Genomic DNA, 24433 nt, shown 5'->3' with positions numbered 1-24433 from the left:
GGATGTGCAGGATTTATTCTTTATCATCGGATTCTCCATATTGCAGGTAATTATTCTAACAATGCTCTGAGGATCAGTGATGAAAGCCGCATCTTCCCTATGATAAATACCATGTTAGGTAATGGTGTAACAATCACAGTCCCTGGGGAAGGGGGGCAGGGAAGGGGCTGCCGATGCAGGGAAAGGGATAGCTGGTGCAGGCAAGGGGCCACTGGTGCAGGAAAAGGGCTGCCGATGCAGTGAAAGAGCTGCCAGTGCAGAGAAGGGACAGCTGGGGCAGGGAAGGGGCTGCCGATGCAGGGAAAGGGATAGCTGGTGCAAGGAAGCGACTGCTGGTGCAGGGAAGGGATAGCTGGTGCAGGAAAGGGGCTGACTGTGCAGGAAATGGGCTGCCGGTGCAGGGAAGAGGTGTGGAGAAGGGGCTGCCGATGTAGTGAAAGAGCTGCCAGTGCAGAGAAGGGACAGCTGGGGCAGGGAAGGGGCTGCCGATGCAGGGAAAGGGATAGCTGGTGCAGGGAAAGGGATAGCTGGTGCAGGCAAGGGGCCACTGGTGCAGGAAAAGGGCTGTCAATGCTGGGAAAGGGCTGCCAGTGCAGGGAAGAGGTGTGGAGAAGGGGCTGCCGATGCAGTGAAAGAGCTGCCAGTGCAGAGAAGGGACAGCTGGGGCAGGGAAGGGGCTGCCGATGCAGGGAAAGGGATAGCTGGTGCAAGGAAGCGACTGCTGGTGCAGGAAAGGGATAGCTGGTGCAGGAAAGGGGCAGTCAGTGCAGGAAATGGGCTGCCGGTGCAGGGAAGAGGCAGCCAGTGCAGGGAGGAGGAAGTTGATGCAGAGCAGAGGCAGCCGATGCAGGGAAAGGGCTGCTGATACAGAGAAGAGGCAACCAATGCAGAGAAGAGAAAGCTGAAGCAGGGAAGAGGTGCAGGAAAGGGGCCTGCCAGTGCAGAGAAGAGGCAGTCAGCACAGGGAAGGGGCAGCCGATGCAGAGAAACGGCTGCCAGTGCATAGAAGAAGCATCCAATGCAGGGAAGAGAAAGCCGATGCAGGGAAGAGGAAGCCGATGCAGGGAAGGGGCCGCCGATGCAGGGAAGAGAAAGCCAGTACAGGGAAAGGGCTGCCGTTGCCAAGAGGAGGCAGCTGGCACAGGGAAGGGGCTGCTGGTGCAGGGAAAGGGCCGCCAATGCAATGTATCTCTAGTCAATGTAGACCTAGTCAAAGAGGCATAATTACGTTACTGCTTCTTGCACAGCAAGAACGATCAAGCCACTTGCTCTGTGAGAACGGGGAGAAGTGAGTTTCATGGTTTTTTCATTGCCGCCAATAAGGGAACCATTAAGGTGGTGCAAAAAATGTATTAGTAATATTATGGGGAGGACAACTACTATGTCGGGCACAAAGGGAGGCATTGCTGGAGGGCGCCATTATGATATGGGCACCAAGGAAGGGGGGGGGTATTATTACAGTTCATGGCACTGTTACATCTGAGGCTCTCTAGATAGTTTGAAAGTTTGCATATGGAACAGATGGGGAGAGCACAGCAAAATCCATTGTGGCTGCAAAAAGTCTTCTTGGCCAGATGAAGTAGAAAAGGAAAGAGAATGACACCAATCCGGGAAGGCCTGTAGTTACTGGATGTAACTGCACTGTAATCGCTAATGCGTTCTGTAGATCCTGAGTGCAGCTGCTATCCACCACTATATGGATTAGTTTGGGGCAATATTGCTGTGTTCAGTGGTTTTAGTTCTGTAATAGTATGGTGGTAGTATTCAGTCACTAAGAGCTGGTAATATGTGGTCACAGTGTGGAGGTATGATTTAGCAATAGTATGGTGGTATTCAGTCATTTTAAGGTGGAAAAGTGGTCATGGTGTGGTGGTATCAATTATTGGTGGTCATGGTGTGGTGGAGTGATATTATTCAAAAACAATACGGTGGTATTCAGTTACTATGAGGTGGTGTATTCAGTCACTATGAGGCAGTATGTGGCCACGGTGTGTCTCTATTATTTAGTAACATTGTGGTGGTATTGAGTCACTAGGCGGTGGTAACATGTGGCCATGGCATGTCTGTAACAGTATGAGTATTCAGTCACTATGGAGTGGTATGTGTATAGTGTATTGGATCATGGTGTGGCCACAGTATTTGGACCTTGTATTGCGATATTGAGATGATTTAGCTTTTTTTATGTTTTTATTCAGTAGCAGTATGGGGATACTATTTATTTCTTGTATATACTGTAGCATTTACATCGGCCATGTTAGGGTCCCCCCTCCAGGGTTTCCCTATTAGCCCCTTAGTAAATTCTGCTCATTTCTACACTACAGGGGAAAAAGAGCAGCCAAAACAAAACACCCAAAATAACAACAAAACTAAAATATTAACAATGACAACCTAGATAATAAAGCTTATACAGCACGGCTGAGAACTGTTTGTGCTCCAGGTAATAGGGGCCATGGACCTCTTACCTCTTTACAACAGGCAGAATAAGTTATAGTATGTTATAGTGCCCCCTGGTGGAAGCTATGGGAAGAAAAAGAAATGTATTCATTCTAAGTATTCTGAGCTCCACTCAACATAAACAGAACTCTAATCCCTATAAAGATATACAGTTGTGCTCAAAAGCTTACATACCCGGCAGAATTATTACTTTCCTGTCCCTTTTTCAGAGAATATGAATCATAACACAAAAACTTTTTACGCCCTCATGGTTAGTGGTCGGATGAAGCCATTTATTGTCAAACTACTGCGTTTTCTCTTTTTAAATCAAAATGACAACCATAAACATCCAAATGACCCTGCTCAAAAGTTCACATAACCCACTTCTTAATACCGTGTATGGACCCCACTAACATCAATGACAGCTTGAGGTCCTTTGTGGTAGTTGTGGATAAGGCTCTTTATTTTCTTCTTGCCAAAAAGCCTTTAGTTCCTGTAGATTCCCAGGCTCTCCTGCATGAACTGCACACTTGAGATCTCCCCAGATTGGCTCAATGATATTGAGGTCAGGAGACTGAGGTGGCCGCTCCAGAACCTTCACTTTGTTCTGATACACAAGGAATTGATAATGCCAGTCAGCAGTGTTCAAACTGTGATTAACAAATGGAAAATCAGGGGCTGTGTGAAAGCCAAACCACAGTCAGATAGACCAACAAAAAGTTCAGCCACAAATGCTATAAAAATTGTAGGAGATGCAAAGAAAAACCCACAAACCCATCAGATGAAATACAGGACTCTCTGAAACCAACTTGACAACGATCCAAAACACAAGGCCAAGTCGACCGGTCATTGGCTACACCAGAACAAAGTGAAGGTTCTGAAGTGGTCCTCTCAGTCTCCTGACCTCAATATCATTGAGCCATTCTGGGGAGATCTTAAGTGCAAAGTTAATGCAGGAGAGCCTGGGAATCTACAGGAACTGGAGGCTTTGTACCAAGAAGAATGGGCGGCTTTACCATCCAAGAACATAAAGAGCCTCATTTACAACTACCACAAAAGACTTCAAGCTGTCATTGATGTTAGTGGGGGCAATACGCGGTATAACAACTGAATATGATCGGGGTCATTTAGATGTTTTTGGTTGTCACTATGATGTAAAAAGAGAAAACACAGTAGTGTGACAATAAATGGCTTCACCTGACCACAAACCATGAAGGGGGGAAAGTTTTTGTGTTATAATATTCTCTGGGGGGGGAAAAAAGGACAAGAAAGCAAAAATTCTGCCGGGGTGTGTAAGCTTTTTAGCACAACTATATTTTGCAGGGACTTCTATTGCTTGGGGTCACAAAAAACATGATGTCATAGATGTAGAGGTCGCTGACAGCAGATGATGATGATGATGTCTTACTGGAAGAGGTTACTGGTGATAGGGAGAAGTTACTCCTTGTATTTAGTGGTGATGATGTAATAGATGTAGAGGTCGCTGACTGCAGATGATGATGATGATGTCTTACTGGAAGAGGTTACTGGTGATAGCTGGTGGTGATGACATCACAGAGGGAGAAGTTACTGCTTGTATTTGGTGGTGATGATGTAATAGATGTAGAGGTTACTGACTGCAGGTAGTGATGATGATGTCATGGGAGGAGGCGTTCTCGCTAGCAAATCATGGTGATATAATGGGAGGGATTATTGCCTGCAGGTGGTGATGATGATGTCATAGGAGGAGGAAATACTGCCTGCAGGTGGTAATGATGTCAGAGGAGGAGGAGTTACTGACTGCAAGTAGTGATGATGATGTCATAGGAGGAGGAGTTGCTGTCTGCAGGTGGTAGGGATGACATCATAAAGGGAGGGATTATTACCTGCAGGTGGTTTGTGCAGCTTCTTAGAACCTGCTGGACGCAGAGGATGAGTGATGGGGAACGTTGGTGAGTAAATGGATGATGACGCGGGATGTTCCTGTGCGGATCGCTGGATACATAGCAGGTGATGGCGCTGATGGTGTTTCCCCAGTTGATGGATCGCTCTCTCAGGACATTGTTCACAAGGCCGGTTGTGGCCATAATTTAGGCCGGCACCACGCCTGCCGGATGTTAGTTTAGGCTGAATATAAAGCGCAGGCAGTGCGGTGACTGGAGAATCATTGCAGCATCCATAACCCCAGCTGGAAGGCAGCCGACGCAGTGGAATTGGTTTAAGGCCGGAGATTTCTTAGGGGATTCGATCAGTCATTTTGACTCCTATGAAATCTCATCAGTCCATCTATTCTGCGCTCACTACATATTTTATATAAAGGTCACAGGAAAGTGGCTGGCAGCAGCCGATCGAGTTAACTCTTCACCTGCTGGGCCTTAAAGGGGAAAAAATAAGGAGAGGAATCACTGGCTTATTGTATAGATTGATCTAATGTATACAGTATATACTGCCGATTAATGCAGCTATTGTATAGACTCATCTAATGTATACAGTATATACTGCTGATCAATACGGCCATTGTATAGAGTCATCTAATGTATACAGTATATCCTGCTGATCACTGGCTTATTGTATAGACTCATCTAATGTATACAGTATATACTGCCGATCACTGGGCTTACTGTATAGACTCGTCTAATGTATACAGTATATACTGCCGATCACTGGGCTTACTGTATAGACTCATCTAATGTATACGGTATATACTGCCAAACTCTGGGCTTATTGTATAGACTCATCTAATGTATACAGTATATACTGCCAATCAATGCGGCCATTGTAGAGACTCGTCTAATGTATACAGTATATACTGCCGATCACTGGGGTTATTGTATAGACTCATCTAATTTATACAGTATATACTGACAATAACTGGCTTATTGTATAGAGTCATCTAATGTATACAGTATATACTGCAGATCACTGGGCTTATCGTATAGACTCCTCTAGTGTATACAGTATATACTGCCAAACTCTGGGCTTATTGTATAGACTCATCTAATATATACAGTATATACTGCCGATCACTGGACTTTTTCTATAGATGCATATATAAATACCCCTTTTTAGCATGCAGGGTGATCGGTGAGAAGTGTCCTAATACCCCTATCCCAGCTACTATAGGTATACAAGGAGTCCAAGGAGTAAAACTATTTTGTATTTGACCCTTGATCACATGTCAAGGATGTAAGGAGTTTGGTCACATGACCTTCTTACAAACAGCCAAGGGAGGAGCTTTCCAGGTTCAACCCCTTTCTAGGATAGAACCAATCATTGTAGAGCCAAGTCCAACCCTCTAACCCCCGGAGGAGAACACTTTAGTCATTCTGGTCTTGGCTAGAGTAGTGTGATGAAGTGTCTGGCAGCTTTGCAGCTGGGTAGACTTTAGTGTTAGATCCTGTACCCAGCTTGAAGTCTAGTTAGCTTCCCATTCTCTGTAACTTACTACAAGCAAATAAACCAAGAGTTTAGGAGGTTTCACCGAAGTCGGTCTTCACTTTACACCGAGAGAAAAATTGTACTTCTAGCACTTGTTCCTAATCCAGGCAGGGAAAATGGCAAGACAAGAGGGAGGGGAAGCTGTACAAGGACTCTCCTACAACGACTTACTCTCTGTGGGTTTATACACCTAGTGCAGAAAGACACCACCCTGCCACGTGATGTAACACTACTACTCCCAGCTAGCCTGCAGCACAACACTTATCCTCAAAGGACTGTGTGTTAACATCGTATTAAAGAGCACAGTGACAGTGTATTATATGTCCCAGGAGGAGCTCAGGTGTCCAGGGGGCGGTCCCGCTCATGATTGACAGCTATCTCTATATGGACACTCACACTCCAGTCACTGATAGGACCACCCAGTGGACACTGAAGCATGCAGTGGGGATAAAGTACAGGTTATTATTAAGGGTGTAGATCACCAGGACATGTGCCCGGGCTCCAGGTGCCATCTTACATTGGCCAGGGCTTAGATACAGGGCTTAGCTACAGGAACTGCTGGACCTCAGTGAAGGACGAGTCTCTTCTCTTTGTTCGGTACATAGGAGATTAGTGTAAACGTCTCATGTAATGTGCGTGACGGATCTGCCAGCGAGTCCGGTGACAGGACACAGATCATTGGACTCTTTATTGGACTCCATGGAGAATGTTATCGTGATTCCTCACCGGCACAAGATGGAAAGTGACAACGCAGAGGTAGATCAGCCGGAGCCGAGCGCAACCACAACAGCAGCTGCCGGCGGATATTAACATATAGATAATGGAGATCACATCGTTTCTGCAGGCAGGCGACACATGTAATCCCTGGAAAACGCTTGTTACATTCACGCCTCAATAACCGGAGGAGGTCAGTCCGCGTCCGCACATACATCTACCCCCGACCAGAGGGGCAAAGGCTGACTGATATAGTAATATAATAACCAGATACATATACAGAGAAACGGATAGATATAAATACATACATAGGAGGGAGACAGAAAGTTAAAGAGATAGATAGATAGATGGATGGATAAATAGATAGAGATAGATGATAAATCTATCTCCTATCTATCTCCTATCTATCTATTTATCTATCTATCTATCTATCTATCTATCTTCTATCTATCTATCTATTTATCTATCTATATATCTATCTATCTATCTCCTATCTATCTATCTCCTATCTATCTATCTATCTATCTATTTATCTATCTATCCATCTATCTATCTCCTATCTATCTATCTATCTATCTCCTATCTATCTATCTATTTATCTATCTATCTATCTATCTATCTATCTATCTATCTATCTCCTATCTATCTATCTATCCATCTATCTATCTCCTATCTATCTATCTATCTATCTCCTATCTATCTATCTATCTATCTATCTATCTATCTATCTCCTATCTATCTATCTATCTATCTATCTATCTATCTATCTATCTATCTATCTCCTATCTATCTATCTCCTATCTATCTATCTATCTCCTATCTATCTATCTATCTATCTATCTATCTATCTATCTATCTCCTATCTATCTATCTCTCTCTCTCCTATCTATCTCCTATCTATCTATCTATCTATCTATCTATCTATCTATCTATCTATCTATCTATCTCCTATCTATCTATCTCTCTCCTATCTATCTATCTCTCTCCTATCTATCTCCTATCTATCTATCTATCTATCTATCTATCTATTTATCTATCTCCTATCTATCTATCTCTCTCCTATCTATCTATCTATCTATCTCTCTCCTATCTATCTATCTCCTATCTATCTATCTATCTATCTATCTCCTATCTATCTATCTCCTATCTATCTATCTATCTATCTATCTATCTCCTATCTATCTATCTATCTATCTATCTATCTCCTATCTATCTATCTATCTATCTATCTATCTCCTATCTATCTATCTATCTATCTATCTATCTATCTCCTATCTATCTATCTATCTATCTATCTATCTATCTATCTCCTATCTATCTATCTATCTATCTATCTCTCTCCTATCTATCTATCTCTCTCCTATCTATCTATCTCTCTCCTATCTATCTATCTCTCTCCTATCTATCTATCTATCTATCTCTCTCCTATCTATCTATCTATCTATCTATCTATCTCCTATCTATCTATCTCCTATCTATCTATCTATCTAATGGAGGAAAATCCACAGCACTCCTTGGTAAGTTTCAAAAAAGGTGCGGTTTATTCAAAGGACTTGTGCAGCATACAAACGCTTTTGCGTTTGTATGCTGCACAAGTCCTTTGAATAAACCGCACCTTTTTTGAAACTTACCAAGGAGTGCTGTGGATTTTCCTCCATTATACACACCGGTCTTTGGTCCCGACCAGGATCCGCTGGCACCTGTTATTCTCTTGAAGTTTGAAGTGCTGCTCCGATTTCCTATTTTATCTATCTATCTATCTCCTATCTATCTATCTATCTCCTATCTATCTATCTATCTCCTATCTATCTATCTATCTATCTCCTATCTATCTATCTATCTCCTATCTATCTATCTATCTATCTCCTATCTATCTATCTATCTATCTATCTATCTATCTCCTATCTATCTCCTATCTCCTATCTATCTATCTATCTATCTATCTATCTATCTATCTCCTATCTCCTATCTATCTATCTATCTATCTCCTATCTATCTATCTATCTATCTATCTATCTATCTATCTCCTACCTATCTATCTCCTACCTATCTATCTATCTATCTATCTATCTATCTATCTATCTATCTATCTATCTATCCAGTCTCTCCATTGCTCTATGGATTTCGTTGCCGGCTCAGCATTTCTCTCGTATTCGCACCTGTGTTTCCCCGGTTATTATCCGCACTTCTAGTTGATATTTTTAGTCTCTAGATGTTCTTGTGATTTATAGGATTGACATTCGGGGCCAGGAGCGGCAGCGCCCCCCGATGATGCAGCCGGCACTTTGTCTCCATTCCTGGTAACATTTACAGGAAACTATTATTTAATTACTTTCTTTCAATTCTCCGTCTAAATGTTAATCCCTGGACGTTAATGACGGCGATCACATTATTTGTTCCGTGCTCATTCTGTTTGGATCTGACATTTCATGAGTGCCGCACGGCGATCACAGCCGCAGAGTACCCTCCTGTAGATGGCGCCATCCTGTAGCATGAGGTTCTGCCAAGTAAATTAAGGTTTAACATACTCCAGTTGTTGCAAAACAACTGGGGGTTAACCTTTTAACTGTATGACCAGATCCAGGTACAGGTTTCAGTGGGCCCTTGGGTGACAGGCCCCAAATTAGTGCAACTCAGGCAGCAGCAGAAACTATGGACACCTTATGTAATTGCTAGGCACCTAGGTCCCTCTGTGCACCCATTTAGTCCCTAGTTAGGTCCCCATGTTGTATTTCTATAGTAGTTAGTTAGGCCCCCATGTGTATGCATATAGAAGTTAGTAAGTTAGTTAACCTCTTTGCCCTTATATAGTAGTTAGGCCCCCACTGTGTATGCATATACTAGTTAGTTAGGTCCCCCTCTGTGCCTCCATATAGTAGTTAAGCCTCCATTGTGTATGCATATAGCAGTTAGTTAGGTCCCCCTCTGTGCCCCCATATAGTAGTTAAGCCTCCATTGTGTATGCATATAGCAGTTAGTTAGGTCCCTTCTGTCCCCAGATACAGTAGTTAGGCCCCCATTGTGTATGCATATAGTAGTCAGTTTGTTCCCCTCTGTGCCCCTATATAGTAGTTAGGCCCCCACTGTGTATGCATATAATGGTACATTAGTTAGGCCCCCGTTGTGTTTTCATATTTAGCAGACCTCTCTGTACAGGTAGGGCCCCAGTAGGTAGTACCCACCATGTAGATTTCTCTCCTGTAGGTAACCCCCCTTTGTTGTTTAACTGTAACCCCATAAGGGGCAGGGGATCCTGGCACTTTCCAGGTTTCCCGGGTGCTGACGCCGGCCCTGTGCATGACTCCTAGGATGCTCAGCCTTCCCAGTGTGCATGCTTCAGGTCCGGATCTGCTTAACTCTCAGCACTGGATGCAATTAGTTCTCGATCATCGGTTTGTGTCATAACGGAGGGCAGCAGAACGGAGAATAATGGAAATTCACAGCTCCAGACGGCCAGAAGTAATAGGAAGTTATACATATATAGATTACACCTGAGCACGTGCAGCATAAGATAGAAAATCCTTCTCATTGCTGCATTCCAGGTCATTCCCTTCCTGCCAAATCTCTATGTGACATTAATGCACATGGAGGATCGGGTTATTAGCCGGCAATACAAAGCAGTGGTGTTCTCCTCCAGCTCCTGGCATCCCACCTCTACATGCACGAAGCGTGCCGCTCCTGCTGGAACATTCCGTCAATATCTCCCCAGCAGCTGCAATAAATGACATAATTTGATCAATGGGGATCAATTCATGTGCATACATTTAGTGCCTGACCCTTGACTCCAATCCCATGTAGATTCTGCGGCTCATGTATAATGGAGATGTGGATTTCCACCTGACTTCATGATTTTATGTCGTTGGGCAAAAATGTTCAAATATGTAAAACAATCCTGTTGTGTGGATCAATATACGGGAAGTGACCCTCTACAATAAACCTTAAATATTCTATTAGATGTGACGGGGTGGAGGTGGGGTATAAGGCTGTAGATTATAATTGGCTCAGGGTTTTCTGATGGTGTCTTAGTAGCACCAATAACATTACCACCACAGTTATTTACCAAGTCCAATATACTAAGACCAGTAACACAAACAGTACCAGTTTACAGGGGACAAATATTACCACCACATACTGCCTAATACCACTGCATACTGCCTAACACCACCGCAAACTACCTAATACCACCACATACTGACTAATACCACTGCATACTGCCTAATACCACCACATACTGACTAATAATGCCACATACTGACTAATACCACAGCATACTGCCTAATACCACTGCATACTGACTAACACCACCGCATACTGACTAATACCTCCCTAATACCTCCGCATACTGACTGATCCACCACATACTGACTAATACCACCACATACTGACTAATACCACCACATACTGGCTAATGTCACAACACTGCTAATGAATATGATCCACTGTACAAAGACCAATATCACCTCATACAGTAACCATATAGGAGCAGATATCAGCTCTACACAGACCCTGCATACCTTAAGTGAGTACAGTGCAGTTACATCCGATGACTCACAGGGGGTAAATTTCTTTGAGTAAATCACTGGGGGCTTCTTCTACGATGATGAGATGCTTACTTTACCTCTTCCTCTCCATCAGGCCCGGCCATCAAGAAGACTTCTCTCAGTCACAAGTCCTCCCCATAGGATCTGCCAGACAGGCTCCTCACTCATGCATCATCATCATCCTCCCTTCTATATTGCCCCATCTGTGTCTTTATATAGTGGTTAGTCTCCTCTGTATCCATATAGTGGTTAGACCCTTTTGTGCCCCCCATTAGGCTCCTCTGTGCCCCTTTATAGTAGTCAGGCCCCTCTCTGTGCATCTGTATAGTAGTTTGGCCTCAAAGTCCACCTAGTAGGTAGTATCCCCCATGTTGCTATTTACACTATAGGTAGCCTTCCTGGTATGTAGACACCCCCCTGTAACCCCTCAGTACTCCACTGTAGGTAGTTAACCCTGCCCTAACCCTCCTATGTACTCATCTCTCTGGTAGGTAGCCCCCTTTTCTCCATGTGGAATCTCCTTTGTCCTCTGGTAGTTAGCCCACCAACCCATTAATGTAAGCATCTCCCTTGGTAGTTAGCTCCCCTCCCCCATGTGTGCATCCCCCTGTTAGCTGCCTTCCCCACATGATGCCTGCAAACAAACCCTCGATAATCCCCCTATAGGTTACCCCACCACCACTATATGCGCATCACCCTGTCCATTAACCTCTCCCTCACTATATAGGCATCCCTTGTTAGGTAGCATACCCCCTCCCCAATGCAGTCAAAAAACAATGCTCACCTAGCTGCAGCATCCGGCATCTCCTTGCTTTCCCTACTGGGAGCGCATGACTGACATCACTCGTGCGCTGGAGTGCTAGGGGAGATAGCAGGCTCCTGTGATTGGAGGCCAATGGCTTCTGACCCTGTCAATCACAGCCCTGCATATAGCTGCGAGCATTCATCAGGAGTGCTCGCAGGGAAAGTGCAGGATTCCGGACATTCATGAGGCTATTTGCAGCATCCGGGAGGCCCGCTCTGCTGACAGGTGCTGCAAGTGCTGTAAGCTCAGGGGGGATCAGACCTCCGGACCCCCTGATGCGGCAGGCCCTGTAGCCACTACAGCAGTAGTTCTGCCACTAAGTAAGGGCAGCCTTATCTGCACAACCAGCACCTCGGGGGGCAGTTACTGCCATTTACATTACACTGGGGTCTGAGAGTTAAGGAGGAGGAAGTCCTGATCTTCTTTACATCTTATTGATCAGAATCTCAGGGGATCAGTGCCAGGGGCAGTGCCGGGAGATATAACAACATAAGAATTCCTTTACTAATTTACAATGAAGATCCCTCCCCCCCCCCCAACATTGGAAGCATGACTAACCACAAGTACCAGAAATACATCAAATCTGCATCATTCCTGTGAGATTTCCTTTAATTGTAGCAGGTAATAGAATAGGTCTGGCTCCTGACTCCGCAGATCCCGGAGGACGTGTAGAGGTGAGCTTCATACCGCAATAGACGTAATCCGGGGAGATTAGCGCTATTGATCCATCACAGATTCTTCTTCTCTACAATACGAGTCAATGGGCTGAGCAAATAGACGAAAAGCAAACAAAGGCCGATTCTTAGAGAAGCCTCCGGATACAGGACGGAAGGTGCGGAGGATGAGAGGATTCTCCTGTATACTCATCATCTGGAGCCCGCTCCTCACCCACAATGTTGGGAAAGTCACTTTATCCCTGCGCATGTGATCTGTGAAATGCCCCGTCATCCCCATTAGCCTCCATTTCCCATCAGCCCGCCTCAGCCCCATTTGCATAATGTTTCATAAACATGAAGACTGATTGACCTCTTTTTTTTTAACCTTAATTTATTCATTAGACTTAGAGATTCGGCTCCTCTCCTAAGGAAGCGGTGACTTCTTGCTAAATGACATGGAAAGAGGTTGTAAGCGATTGTGTGAGTGCGGTAAATCCGCTGTTAACCCCGTAGAAGCTCCCTAGGCACCTATATGTTAGGGGAATGGTAAAGAGTTCAGAGTCTATAAGTTTACGTTATCCAGACATTTGGGAACAGCAATAGGCTAGGGCTGCACCCCAAAACCCATTAACGTTCTGCAGGATAAGGAACCTTTTACCCCTGTAAAATATCAGCAAGGTTTATTAGAACAACAAGGGTGTTTTTCAGATGATACATGTGCTTCTAAGGGTTAGCCAGTTCTGCGCCGCCATCTTGACCTTGGAGAAGTTGATCAAATCCAGTCCTCAAGACCCCCAAGGGGGTAATGAATGTGGGTGTCCCCCACAGAGAGAATGCTTGTGGTGATATAGTACTGACTATAAATACATCACCTGTGAAATGATAAGAAAATTCTCAAACCATGATCTGTTAGGGAACCTAAAGGACTATAAATGGGAGACCCTGCCATAAGGGACTGGTGGGCGTCAGAAGGTGTTTTAACCCATTTCTATCAATATATGACCAGATCTATACCTGGTGGATGCCGGCTGCTATCTGCAGTTGACAACCTATAACTGTGGCCAGCATCACAGATCACTCGCAATCCAAGATGTTTAACCCTCTGGATGCCATGTAAGTAGTCACTGTGGCATCTAGGGAGACAATGGCTGGTCCTGACTGCTCTATAATCAATAGCAGAGTGTTATAACATCCAGCCTCCTTCCGAATATCTCTATGGCTGCCCTGATAGGAATCCTATTACGACCTGCCTAGGACCCTAGGCAAGCTGTACTAGGAGATCAGCAGAACATAAGTACTCTGCAATGCACTGCCATAAACATAAAAAATAATAATAACTCAATACCACAATTGCACTTTCATTGGTGACCTCACATCTCACGAACCACAGAATACAAAGTCCTGTGCACCCAAAAAGTGTGTAAGAAAACACCCCTACAGCTCACGGAATAAAAATGAGCTCTCGCACAGGAGAAAATAAAACATTAAGGATCTGATCTGAGAAGGTGAGAAGGAAAAAGGTATTCTAACCTTGTAAAGCGTGAATAGAAAGCATTATGACTCCAGGGTTATTGATCCAATGCTAATAGCAGCGCTGACACATTGTACTGTGGGATTTTAGGAACAACAATGGGCTACAGCAGTGCCCTCAATTCTCTCACAGAATGCATAAGACTGTAGAGACAACGGAGGGCTAAACTGCTTAAAGATCTATGGGCTGTCCAGGACTAAGGGCCCTATTCCACAGGAGCGATAATCGGCCGAGTCGGCCCCATTCGGTCGATTTTTGCTCGGTGGAATAGAGAGAACAATCAGCCGATGATCGTGTCATTGGCTGATCGTTCATTAAGGTTCGGACCTAAAATCGTTCTTCGCCACCACTGCATCGCTACGGTTGCATAGCGGTGCGTGGCGGCTACAGACGATTTCAGCAGAACCATACATTACCTGTCCGGGCCGCAGGTCCTGCGCGGCAGCATCGGCTTCAGAGCGGGGCTGTCTGAACTTACAGACCGCTCAGGTCTTAGAGGGCAGTATAATGAGATATAGGACAGTTAGGGGCCTGTCTGTATCTGCCCGTGGTCCAGGGGTCCTGGTCACAGATGAATTTGTGCAGAAAAGTTTTGGATTTTGGCGAGTCCAATGTGAGTCAGCGGACGGAGGATGAGTGTTGCTTCTGAAGTTAGGGTGTTTGTATTAATGGTTTATCCTATTATGGTGTATCCATAGTACAGGGATAACAAGCTGACTTGTTGGGGTCTGAGCACTGGGCCCCCACAGTGTGCTAAACCTTGCCAAATGCTGAACCTGGAGAATAAATGGAGTCATGGCCACACACGCTCGATTCGTTCTACGGACATGTTTAACCGTACCCAAAACAAATTTCCGGAAGTTTGCTCATGCCTAGCCAGAGTTCAACCCATAGGAACCATTTATTCCTCCAGATCCAATGTGGATAGGAAAGTTTCTTCCCCAACCAAGCCTGTCGGACAGATGTTCCCTATAATCCATCCATGTAAGTCCACACTGCGGCGAGCTCCCATCTGCTCCCCACAATGCCTGCATGGTACCCATCACCTCCTGCCTGGCCGACAGCATCTGCTGCATCGCACACGTGCTCTGACAACTTCCCCAGAAGACGACACTTGACTAATGATCCTGCCGCCCGATCCGAACCTTCTCTCCTCTGTTCTCGTCAATCCAGATTTGTTTGCTGGAGATGTCAGATGCATAATAACCAAGACGGCGACGCTCATCGCAGACCTCCTCTCCATTAATCACATGCTTCATTTGATTTGTTCTGCAGGAAAAAAAAAATAAAAAAGTCTGACTTTGTCTTCTGAAATAAAATTACAGCGGGGTCCATTTGTCATGGCGAGAGGAAGTCGTCTGCGATCAATGAGGAATCATGTTTAGTAAATCATTAATTATATTTCCTGAGGGAAATGGACACTATAATCCAGCTGTAAATTATCCCTAATGCTCATTTAATCTGCGGCTCGGCCTGGAGTCACTAATTCTAAGGGCAGGAATAGTGAGATGTGGAGGAGTGCGGCCACTTCCTAGAAGCATCATTAGTCAGGAGGGGATCCCGGAGGATGAGGGGTGTGGGGGCCGGGATTTATCGCTGTTATTTCAATGACAAATTCTGAACTTTTGTTGCAATTGGGGTAAATAGATAAACAACCCAAACAGTCAACTTTGGAAAAAGTTCTCCGAAGGCTAACGAAAACTTTTGGGGGGGGGGATTTATATCGAATGAGGTCCAAGACCCTTAGCCGTTCCCAAAAGTGTTTCACCATCACAAAAACCATGGAGTTGCCATATTAGGGCTCATTTGCATATACTGATCTATTTGCGTAAAATTTTGCTGGAAAGTTGGGCAAAAACCAAGATGGCGCTGATCAGGGTTGTGTATAGGGCCATACTCTAACACCCACACCCATCATGCACAACCCCAAAAATGTACACAGGGTGTTGACCCTTTCGGTATACTTCCAGAGAAGTCGCTGTATATGGATAAACACTAATAGGCTAACAATCAGGTCAGTGAGAAGCCACTAATATTAAGCCACTATATAGCAGCACTATTACTAGGCAACTGTATAGCAGCACTATTACTAGCATACAATACAGAACTATTATTAGGCCACTGTATAGTAGCACTATTACTAGCATACAGTACAGCTCTCCTATTAGGCCACTATATAGCAGCACAATTACTATCATATAGTGCAATGGTATTATTAGGCCACTGTATCGCAGAATTATTACTAGCATACAGTACAGCACTACTATTAGGCAAACGTATAGCAGTACTATTACTAGGCTATAGTACAGTATTATTAGTCCACCCGATAGCAGCACTTTCAGTAGCATATAATACATCACTATTATTAGACAAATGTATAGCAGCACTATTACTATCATATAGTACAGCACTAATATTAGGCCACTGTATGGCAGAATTATTACTAGTATACAGAACTGCACTACTATTAGGATACTGTATAGCAGCACTATTATTAGGATATAGTACAGCACTATTAATAGCATATAGTACAGCACTACTATTAGGACACTGTATATCAGCACTATTACTAGGATATAGTACAGTATTAGTCCGCCCAATAGAAGCACTATTAATAGCATATAGTACAGCACTACTATTAGGACACTGTATATCAGCACTATTACTAGGATATAGTACAGTATAAGTCCACCAAATAGAAGCACTATTAATAGCATATAGTACAGCACTACTATTAGAACACTGTATAGCAGCACTATATTTGTTATAGTACAGTGTTATTAGGCCACCCGATAGCACCCCTATTATTAGGCTATAGTACAGTACTATTATTGGGCCCCTAGATAGCACTATTATTTGGCCATGTCATGGTAATGTTGTCCAGACTTTGCTTAGCAGAAAGATACTTTGTGTGGATGACTGGGTTTGGTCACATTTCTGGAAGGAAATGTTCTCTTTAGTTACTGTTATAACATTCTCTTTAGTTCTCAGTATAAGATGTCATTTACGTTGGTGAACGATCCTGAGATCTCCAGATTTAATGTGATTGCTATTTATAAAGTGAAGGATGAATATTTCCCGCTGGGAGGATAAATTCACTTCTACCTCACTGGGTTTTATTTTTTCTTCCTCTGGATCAACACAGCAAGAAGGTCGAATCGTGTGAACCTGGCGGTCCGGTGTCTCTTATTCTACCGCACAACGATTGTAACTAAGTGATAAGAAATAAAATCTGAATAATTGGCACCACACTGATCGCATTCTGTCAGAGCGAGGAACACGTCTCCCGGAAATTACTATTCACCATATTATACATTATATGCATGAAGGAAAATGCAAATTACAAAAGAAATATAAATAATCCTAATAAAATTATATATTATGTGCAGAAAGGTGTAATACAAGCTCAGTATATCAGGAAGATTAAAGGGGAGAACAGACGAATGTAATTATTTACACAATAGTGTGGTAATTCACTAGTTATATTGTTGTATATAGGAGCAGTATTATAGTAGTTACATTGTTGTATATAGGAGCAGTATTATAGTAGTTACCGTATATTCTTGTATATAGGGGCAGTATTATAGTAGTTATATTCCTGTATATATAGGAGCAGTATTATAGTAGTTATATTCCTGTATATAGGAGCAGTATTATAGTAGTTATATTCCTGTATATAGAAGCAGTATTATAGTAGTTATATTCCTGTATATAGGGGGCAGTATTATAGTAGTTATATTCCTGTATATAGGGGGCAGTATTATAGTGCACATGGTTTTAATCCCTCCTGTTTTTTCCCATTCTGTTTGCTGCAGCTATGGTGAGCGCAATACCTTATCCAGACTTGTGCTGCTTGGGGGCGACCTTCTCCGCCGGCGGTGCTGGCCGGGTTCTGGTGTGGTGTTTTTGGGTCTGGTCCTGTGGCATGGGGGTCGCAGGGCCGTCCCATGGCCCCCGTTCCCTGGCTGTGCACGCCTGCGGGGTTGGTGGCCACTGATGGCACGGTGTGGACTTAGTGTAGGGACCCATGTGTATCAGATACCTGCACAATGGTACATGGGGCAGTATGGCTTGATCAATTCATACACTAAATTCTGATGTGTTTTTTATTTAGCCTAGCGGCACTAGTATCAGCCATGGGTGTGAGGTGCAGCACTCTGTGTCTTCCCTGAACCGCATTATAGTAGTTATATTCCTGTTTATAGGAGCAGTATTATAGTAGTTATATTCCAGTATATAGGGGGCAGTATTATAGTAGTTATATTCCTGTATATAGGAGCAGTATTATAGTAGTTATATTCTTGTATATAGGAGCAGTATTATAGTAGTTATATCCCTGTATATAGGAGTAGTATTATAGTAGTTATATTCCAGTATATAGGGAGCAGTATTATAGTAGTTATATTCCTGTATATAGGAGCAGTATTATAGTAGATATTTTCCTGTATATAGGAGCAGTATTATAGTAGTTATATTCTTGTATATAGGAGCAGTATTATAGTAGTTATATTCCAGTATATAGGGGGCAGTATTATAGTAGTTATATTCCTGTATATAGGAGCAGTATTATAGTAGTTATATTCTTGTATATAGGAGCAGTATTATAGTAGTTATATCCCTGTATATAGGAGTAGTATTATAGTAGTTATATTCCAGTATATAGGGAGCAGTATTATAGTAGTTATATTCCTGTATATAGGAGCAGTGTTATAGTATTATATTCCTGTTTATAGGAGCAGTATTATAGTAGTTATATTCCTGTATATAGGAGCAGTATTATAGTAGTTGTATCCCTGTATATAGGAGCAGTATTATAGTAGTTATATTCCTGTATATAGGGGGCAGTATTATAGTAGTTATATTCCTGTATATAGGAGCAGTATTATAGTAGTTATATTCCTGTATATAGGAGCAGTATTATAGTAGTTATATTCCTGTATATAGGAGCAGTATTATAGTAGTTATATCCCTGTATATAGGAGCAGTATTATAGTAGTTCTATTCCTGTATATAGGGGGCAGTATTATAGTAGTTATATTCCTGTATATAGGAGCATTATTATAGTAGTTATATTCCTGTATATAGGAGCAGTATTATAGTAGTTATATTCCTGTATATAGGGGGCAGTATTATAGTAGTTATATTCCTGTATATAGGAGCAGTATTATAGTAGTTATATTCCTGTATATAGGGGGCAGTATTATAGTAGTTCTATGCACGTGGATATAACATGCATATTTTATGTATTCTGTCCCTTTTTTCATTGTGGCTAGCACTCGTGCTTTGTAAGACCCATGTGATCCAAATTAGCAGGAAGCACCTGTGTACATAAAGGGAGGATCTCCTAGTATTCTCCCATTCTACCTGCAGAGGAATGGAGAGAGGTAAGAGCTTGTTCACACTTGTGTTGCTTGGCGTCCACTTTTTCCGCCGGTGGCGCCTGCGGGGTTCGGGAGGGCCCTTTAGGGTCTGATCCTGTGACAATGGGGTTGCAGGGCCATTTCGTGGCCCCCCTTCTCTGCTTGCGCACATTTTGCGGGGATTGTGGTCGCTGACCGGCACAGTGATGATGTTTGGTTAGGGACTCATGTGTATCAGAAGACCTGCACGTGGTACATGAGGCAATATGGTTTGGCCAAATTATATACTAACTTCTGATGTTGGTTTTAAATGTAGCTGAATAAGCTTTCGTGTCAGCCATGGGTGCGATGTGCAGCCATTTCTGTCTTTTTGGCTTGTGCATATTATAGTAGTTATATTCCTGTATATAGGAGCAGTATTATAGTAGTTATATTCTTGTATATAGAAGCAGTATTATAGTAGTTATATTCCTGTATATAGGAGCAGTATTATAGTAGTTATATTCTTGTATTATAGTAGATGTTCAAATGAGATCAAAAGAAATGCCGCAGCACTGTATGCAGATGCTGTAAATGCTGTAAATACCCACATTGGATACAAACATGTTTTTATAGACAGCAAGTAGAGGTCTTAAACTTTAACAAGATGTGAACCACAAAGTGTATTGGGTAAAAGGTTTTACCCATTACCCAATTTTTCATCCTCTCAACATTGGGGGAAAAAATCTTAAAGTTAATCTTTAAGAATAGGGACTCATCATAGGATCTGGTGTTTTCTTGCTTAGTTCAAGAACCTTTATATACTGTAAAAATCTTGTCTTCCAGTACTCATAAGCTTCTGTATGTCCTGCAGGAAGTGGTGTATTCTTTCCAGTCTAACACAGTGCTCTCCGCTGCCACCTCTGTTTATGTCAGGAACTGTCCAGAGCAGCAGCAAATCCCCATAGAAAACCTCTCCTGCAGCTGATAAGTACTGGAAGACTGGAGATGTTTAAATAATTTACAAATCTGTATAACTTTCTGACACTAGAAGAGTTGAAAACAATTTTTTTTCACCGGAGTACCCCTTTAATACAAAGATACATGATGTAAAACCAGGAAAGGTCATGATTCCTCTCAGATTTATGGTGACATTTTTCTGCCATTTTCTCTTTGACTTGAATATAGTTAACATTTTTTGCTTTTCCATCCCATGCTGAGAGACTCATGTTCAGAAATATGCAAATTGCACTGCCATCTGCTATATTATTTGAAGCAAATGGCTTCTATGCGGCTGCCGTTGCATTTGCGAGTCCTCTTGAGGAAGAAGAAGAAGAAAAAAAATCTGCTTTATTCACTTTACAGAAAATAACTAAGTGAAGTGAAGAGGTTTCCTCCCGGCTGAGGCCGCCATTACATGTTGTTGTTGTTGGGTTAACAGCCTCCAGCGCGGATGGCGAGCGCCGCGGAGCGCACTGTGCTTGATTTCATTAAGTGCTTGTTGTGTGGATTGTGTGTGAAGAGTCTTCTCTCTCAGTCAATCTGGAGGAATGTGCGTCATTGCTCTTATCAAACAAGAAGGGATCTGCTGCAATGAAGACCCCAACAGATGCTCAGCAGTTGCTCCTCAGCAGAACGCAGTTATCTGACTTCTCTATCCAGCTAGGGATAACAGATCAGGTGAAGGATCTGAGTTATAAGGGAGCTCAATGGCGATTCTCAATGTCAAGAAGCAGCTGCAAAAGTTAGTAATAATTTAAGGATCTGTGACCAATCTTATATTTCCACTCTAAATCCCTTGTACAGCTGAGGTATCCCAGCAGGTTTGCACTTGTTTCGTCGTCAGATCTATAGTGAATAGTAGAGATGAGCAAACTCACAATAAACTGCCCTCCATACTGTACAGACTTGTCCTATATACTGTACAATACACTGCCCTCCATACTGTACAGACTTGTTCTATATACTGTACAATACACTGCCCCCCATACTGTACAGACTTGTCCTATATACTGTACAATACACTGCCCTCCATACTGTACAGACTTGTCCTATATACTGTACAATACACTGCCCTCCATACTGCACAGACTTGTCCTATATACTGTACAATACACTGCCCTCCATACTGCACAGACTTGTCCTATATACTGTACAATACACTGCCCTCCCCATACTGTACAGACTTGTCCTATATACTGTACAATACACTGCCCTCCATACTGCACAGACTTGTTCTATATACTGTACAATACACTGCCCTCCATACTGTACAGATTTTTCCTATATACTGTACAATACACTGCCCCCCATACTGTACAGACTTGTCCTATATACTGTACAATACACTGCCCTCCATACTGCACAGACCTGTCCTATATACTATACAATACACTGCCCTCCATACTGCACAGACTTGTCCTATATACTGTACAATACACTGCCCTCCATACTGTACAGACTTGTTCTATATACTGTACAATACACTGCCCCCCCATACTGTACAGACTTGTTCTATATACTGTACAATACACTGCCCCCCCCCCATACTGTACAGACTTGTTCTATATACTGTACAATACACTGCCCCCCCATACTGTACAGACTTGTCCTATATACTGTACAATACACTGCCCTCCATACTATACAGACCTGTCCTATATACTGTACAATACACTGCCCTCCATACTGTACAGACTTGTCCTATATACTGTACAATACACTGCCCCCCCATACTGTACAGACTTGTTCTATATCCTGTACAATACACTGCCCCCATACTGTACAGACTTGTTCTATATACTGTACAATACACTGCCCTCCATACTGTACAGACTTGTTCTATATACTGTACAATACACAGCCCCCCCATACTGTACAGACCTGTCCTATATACTGTACAATACACTGCCCCCCCCCCCCATACTGTACAGACTTGTCCTATATACTGTACAATACACTGCCCCCCATACTGTACAGACTTGTTCTATATACTGTACAATACACTGCCCTCCATACTGCACAGACTTGTCCTATATACTGTACAATACACTGCCCCCCCATACTGCACAGACTTGTTCTATATACTGTACAATACACTGCCCTCCATACTGCACAGACTTATTCTATATACTGTACAATACACTGCCCTCCATACTGCACAGACTTGTCCTATATACTGTACAATACACTGCCCCCCCATACTGTACAGACTTGTTCTATATACTGTACAATACACTGCCCCCCCCCATACTGTACAGACTGGTCCTATATACTGTACAATACACTGCCCCCCATACTGTACAGACTTGTTCTATATACTGTACAATACACTGCCCCCCCCCATACTGTACAGACTTGTTCTATATACTGTACAATACACTGCCCTCCATACTGTACAGACTTGTTCTATATACTGTACAATACACTGCCCCCCCCATACTGTACAGACTTGTTCTATATACTGTACAATACACTGCCCTCCATACTGTACAGACCTGTCCTATATACTGTACAATACACTGCCCTCCATACTGTACAGACTTGTCCTATATACTGTACAATACACTGCCCCCCATACTATACAGACTTGTCCTATATACTGTACAATACACTGCCCTCCATACTGTACAGACTTGTTCTATATACTGTACAATACACTGCCCCCCCTCCATACTGTACAGACTTGTCCTATATACTGTACAATACACTGCCCTCCATACTGTACAGACCTGTCCTATATACTGTACAATACACTGCCCTCCATACTGCACAGACTTGTTCTATATACTGTACAATACACTGCCCTCCATACTGTACAGACTTGTTCTATATACTGTACAACACACTGCCCCCCCCCTCCATACTGTACAGACTTGTTCTATATACTGTACAATACACTGCCCTCCATACTGTACAGACTTGTCCTATATACTGTACAATACACTGCCCTCCATACTGCACAGACTTGTCCTATATACTGTACAATACACTGCCCTCCATACTGTTCAGACTTGTTCTATATACTGTACAATACACTGCCCCCATACTGTACAGACTTGTTCTATATACTGTACAATACACTGCCCCCCATACTGTACAGACTTGTTCTATATACTGTACAATACACTGCCCCCCCATACTGTACAGACTGGTTCTATATACTGTACAATACACTGCCCCCCCCCCATACTGTACAGACCTGTCCTATATACTGTACAATACACTGCCCTCCCCCCATACTGTACAGACTTGTCCTATATACTGTATAATACACTGCCCCCCATACTGCACAGACTTGTCCTATATACTGTACAATACACTGCCCTCCATACTGTACAGACTTGTCCTATATACTGTACAATACACTGCCCTCCATACTGTACAGACTTGTCCTATATACTGTACAATACACTGCCCTCCATACTGTACAGACCTGTCCTATATACTGTACAATACACTGCCCCCTCATACTGTACAGACTTGTTCTATATACTGTACAATACACTGCCCCCCCATACTGTACAGACCTGTTCTATATACTGTACAATACACTGCCCTCCATACTATACAGACTTCTATATACTGTACAATACACTGCCCCCCATACTGCACAGACCTGTCCTATATACTGTACAATACACTGCCCCCCATACTGTACAGACTTGTCCTATATACTGTACAATACACTGCCCTCCATACTGTACAGACCTGTCCTATATACTGTACAATACACTGCCCTCCATACTGCACAGACCTGTCCTATATACTGTACAATACACTGCCCTCCATACTGTACAGACTTGTCCTATATACTGTACAATACACTGCCCTCCATACTGTACAGACTTGTCCTATATACTGTACAATACACTGCCCTCCATACTGTACAGACCTGTCCTATATACTGTACAATACACTGCCCCCCCCCATACTGTACAGACTTGTCCTATATACTGTACAATACACTGCCCTCCATACTGTACAGACTTGTCCTA

Source organism: Dendropsophus ebraccatus, chromosome 13 (assembly GCF_027789765.1).
Source record: "Dendropsophus ebraccatus isolate aDenEbr1 chromosome 13, aDenEbr1.pat, whole genome shotgun sequence".
In the NCBI taxonomy this organism is placed as follows: Eukaryota; Metazoa; Chordata; class Amphibia; order Anura; family Hylidae; genus Dendropsophus; species Dendropsophus ebraccatus.
This window is presented reverse-complemented; position numbering follows the sequence as displayed.